We start from the raw sequence: 4,676 nt of genomic DNA, 5'->3' as shown, positions 1-4,676 counted from the left end.
GGCCTCAGCCTCCCCTCCGCCCGCCCGCGGGCCAGCCCCTGGGACTCAGTGCAGACGCTTGAAGGACCGGGCTTCTTCCTGCCGCTCCCACTGACTGCCAGGTCCTGGGGGGCCCACCCGGGAGAGGGCCCACCCCGGGGGCAGGCGCACTGGCCCTCCTGTGGCTGGTCCTCGTCACATTAGTAAGGTGAACACGAAGGTGGCCAAGTCCCGGGCCCACCAGACCCTGGGAAACCCGGCCCCGCCCTCAGCGCCGTGGTCAGCGCCCCCACAGCCTTCGGCCCTCGAACGGGCAGTGCAACCGCGTAGCCGGTTTCGGGGAGAAAACAGGCAGAGAGAGGCCCTGAGACTCTGCCCTGCGCAGCCAAGGACGCCAAGCCTTCGAGGGACCAAGTGGAGGCCTGGCCGGGCCGCCCAGGGGGTTAGAGCGTCGTCCCAAAAAGCCCAGGTTGCGGTTCGATCCCCGGTCGGGCACGTGCAGGAACCAGCCAGCGTGCGCATGAGCCACGGGGGCAACAACTCGGTGCTTTTTTCTCCCGTCCTCTCTCCAAGTTCCACTAAAAACCTGAACCGGAGCCCCTCCACCTGGGGCCCTGGCGTCGGAGCTAAGGTGCTCTGCTTAACAGGCTCCCAGCTGCCCCTCGGCGAGCTCGTCTGCGGAACCAGGACTGGCCTGGTGGGCGGACAGGTGCTGACCTAGTTAGCGCCTCGCAGCTGGCATCCTGGCTCCCGAAGGTGGCAGAGGGCACGGGCGGCAGGATGAGCTGCTCCTGGCCACCCCCACAGCTCCCCTGGGAAGAGATGCTGGCCCACCCCAAGGGAAGGGCACCGCCTCCTCCCAGAAGCCCCTTCAGCTGTGCCAGGGGCTCCCAGGGGCTCCCAGGGGCTGGCAGCCTGGCCTGCCCCCTCCAGCCCGTCTCCCCACACCCGGGCCGCCCGATTGGGAAAAACAGGCACCACTTTCACGGGGGTTTGGGAGGGACGGAGGCATGAGCTGGTGGGACCACTTGGAAAAGAGTCTACTCCTTCCTGTGAGACCCCGAGTCCAAGCTGCACCCCAGCAACACCGCAGATTTCCTGCAGGGGCTCTGTCCCGGGCACCACGGGGCGCCCACAACCCGGTCCCCAGTGACGCTGAGGGCGACACGCTCCCCAGTGATGTTGAGGGCGACACACTCCCCGGGAGACGCTGAGGGTGACACGCTCCCCGGTGACGCTGAGGGTGACACGCTCCCCGGTGACGCTGAGGGTGACACGCTCCCGGGTGACATGCTCCCCGGGTGACACGCTCCCGGGTGACGCTGAGGGCGACACGCTCCCCGGGTGACGCTGAGGGCAACACGCTCCCGGGTGACATGCTCCCCGGGTGACACGCTCCCGGGTGACGCTGAGGGCGACACGCTCCCCGGGTGACGCTGCGGGTGACACGCTCCCGGGTGACGCTGAGGGTGACATGCTCCCCGGGTGACATGCTCCCCGGGTGACATGCTCCCCGGTGACGCTGAGGGTGACCGCAGTGGGCGCCCAGGGCACTGGCGTGGCGGATGGACAAGCGGGGAGCAGGTCCCCACAAAGGTCGGGGCCAGGCTCCTGGGGACCAACCAGGCCACCCCTCGACCCTCAGTGGAAGGCCAGGGACCCAGCCACCGCCCCACAGGTCTGGGCCCAAAAGCACACAGTCCAAGGGGCCACCTCCAGGCCCTCACATCGGCCGGACACACGCTCCTCTTCCGTGAGGCCACGTCCGCCCCCCCCCGGCCCCCCCCACCCCCGCACAGACAGAAACTACCTTGGGGGTGGGGTGGGGTACCTGCCACCTGTGACCAAAGGGCTTTCCTTACTATATAAAGAGCTCCCGCGAGTCACCAACATTCACACAGCGCGGATCACACTGGGGGCACGGGTCCCAGCACTCATCACTGACTCAGGCTGTCTCCACAGCCACCTACAAGGTGGGTGTCTACTCAGCGTCTACACTTCACAGGTGACCAGGAGGCTGAGCAGCCGCCCCAGGTCACACAGGTACGTCCGTCAGGGGGTGCAGTGTGGCTCGGGGCCATGCAGCCAGCCTCAGTACAAGAGACGGAGGGGCCCCAGACGGCGTGGCTCAGTGGATAGAGCATCAGCCTGCAGACTGAGGGGTCCCGGGTTCGATTCCCGGTCAGGGCACAGGCCCGGGTTGTGGGCTCCATCCCCAGCAGGTGGTGTGCAGGAGGTGGCCGATCCATGATTCTCTCTCATCACTGATGTTTCTCTCTCTCCCTCTCCCTTCCTCTCTGAAATCAATAAAAATGTATTTTTTAAAAAACAACAAACGCAGGGGTAGCCCTAATATTCATGGGCACAGGGAGCCTCACTCACAATCAATGAAAACAAAGCCTTGAGAGATGCCATCTTCCGCCCGGCCAGCGTGGCTCGGTGGTTGAGCGTCGGCCTATGAACCAGGAGGTCAGGGTTTGATTCCTGGTCAGGGCACACGCCCGGGCTGCCGGCTGTGCAGGAGGCAGCCTATCAATGATCCTCTTTCATCGTTGATGTCTCTGTCTCTCTCTCCCTCTCCCTTCCTCTCTGAAATCAATACAAAAATATATTTTTAAAAGCGAGATGCCATTTCCCACCTCTGGGACGGGCCGAGAGGAATGTCTGTGACGGAGCTGGCAGGGCCGAGAGGAGACAGGCCCTCCCGCACGCAGGCAGTGCCGCTGCCTGTCCAAGGTCTGGCCTCTGTGGACCACAATTTGGCCACTGTCCTGAGCTAAAAGCGCGCATCCCTCTTCCCCAGGAATCGACTTCTAGGAATCCACCCTACAGACGCACACACGGCAGAGGCGAGCGCAGGATGGTCATTCCCACACTGCGGACGTGCCGGGATCACCTCACATCCCATCGGCTGGGGACTGGCAAAGTCGGTGATGGGATGGGGGCGAGTGACAGCCCCAAAGCTGCGGCCACAGCCACAGCTGCAGCCACAGCCACAGCCGTCACACAGCTAACACCCACGCCGTGTTTACTATGACCAGTGCCAACCAAACAACTCCGGGGTCTCAGTCTTAAAGGAAGAGGTGGGGGCACAGAGAGGTTAAGACAGTGGCCCAGGGACACACAGCGAGTTCAAGCGGCAGCGCCAGGACTGGGACTGGGTCTGGGCTCCAGATCACTGGGCTCAGCGGTGCTAGCCTCACGGAAGGAACCCAGGGGCCCTTTTCTTGGGAGGAGGGGGGTGTCACTGATCACATCAGGGTTGAAATGGTTGTGTGGAGTGCCAGGCGCTCTCTCCGAGAGGCAGAGGGAGGCGGAGGGGTGGTGGGGAAGGGGCAGGCGAGCATGCCCACCTTGGGGGAGAGGGGCTCCATCAGGGCAGGGACAGGAGAGTTACCTTTTCCCACATCCCGTTTTGTACTGTTTTCTTTTAAAAAAAAAATAACTTTGTTGATTCCAGAGAGGAAGGGAGAGGGACAGAGAGATAGAAACATCCATGATGAGAGAGAATCATGGATCGGCTGCCTCCTGCACGCCCCCCACTGGGGATGGAGCCCACAACCCCGGCACGAGCCCCGACTGGGAATCGAACCCGTGACCTCCTGCTGCATGGGATGACGCTCAATCAACTGAGCCACACCAGCCGGGCTTAACCTATTTTTCAAAGACCTCCCCCCGCCGCTCCCGTCCCAGACAGGAGTCTAAGGACCCGGGGAACCACCCCACACCCCACACACTCCCCTGGAGGGAGAGCACAAGCCATGCCGGCCTCCAAGCACCTCCTCTGTGGGGGAAGCCAAGCAGCCACCCCTGGAGGAAGTGGCACTGCCCACAACCAGGTGTGCGGCCAGCGGGATGGGGAAGGGGGAGGGGGGCCGTCTAGGAGGAGGACAGGGAAGAGGAGGAGGGAGGGGGCCGCCCTCCCGGCCCCAGGACACAGTGTCTCCGTGTGGGCTGCCAGGCACCCTCCGTCACCCTGGACCGGAGCCCTCCCCGTGTCGCCTCCTGCTGTGCCACGGCCCCCAAGGCCACGGCCCGGCTCCGAAGGGGGAGGAGAGAACGGGGAAGAGGGGAGGAGGCCACCCAAACACAGACAGCCCGCCCGGCCCAGAGCGTCCCCTCCGCCAGGGGCTGGTCCCGTGGCCTCAGTAAACAGGTTTCAAAACCATTAGTCAGCACTTTGGCCTGCAGATCAGCCGCCTCAGGTTCCCACGTCCCCAAGCTAAGCATCTGGGGTGCTGGACCCCTGCTGAGCCCCCCACCACCACCACCACCAGGCCCTGGGGACAGTGGGGGAACCTGACTGTGGCCTCGGGGCCAGCCAGGCCGGAGGTGGCCTCATCCCACAGGCGACCGCCTCCCTCCTGCCCCGGGTGGCCGGCACCCCGCTGCCAGCAAGTCGGAATCTCCGGTGGCCCCTCCCCTCCCCCCCTCTGACGCAGGGACAGACTGGCCAATGCCAGGCCCTGGAGCAATGTCAACAAACAATGGGCCTGCCCAGACAGGTGGGCCCGGCCGGCCGGATTACCGGGGCCTGGGCCGCTGACAGGACTCCAGGTCAGGGCCACCAGGTCAGACCTGAGCGCCAAGCGGTAACCAGGCCTCCCTGAGCCGGGGCAGCCGATCCAGCGCTGGGCCCGGGACCCAGCAGCCCTTCCCTGGTCCAGCAGCCTGGAAGGTGGGCACCCTCCCAGCGT

General features: G+C 64.8%; 1 protein-coding gene across 1 annotated transcript in view; it reads right to left on the bottom strand.

The window, feature by feature from the left end:
- The window catches only part of ULK1 (unc-51 like autophagy activating kinase 1), a 26,899-nt gene that overhangs the window by 14,002 nt on the left and 8,221 nt on the right, over positions 1 to 4,676 (bottom strand).

This window comes from Myotis brandtii, unplaced genomic scaffold (assembly GCF_000412655.1).
Source record: "Myotis brandtii unplaced genomic scaffold, ASM41265v1 scaffold403, whole genome shotgun sequence".
NCBI lineage: Eukaryota > Metazoa > Chordata > Mammalia > Chiroptera > Vespertilionidae > Myotis > Myotis brandtii.
This window is presented reverse-complemented; position numbering and strand designations above follow the sequence as displayed.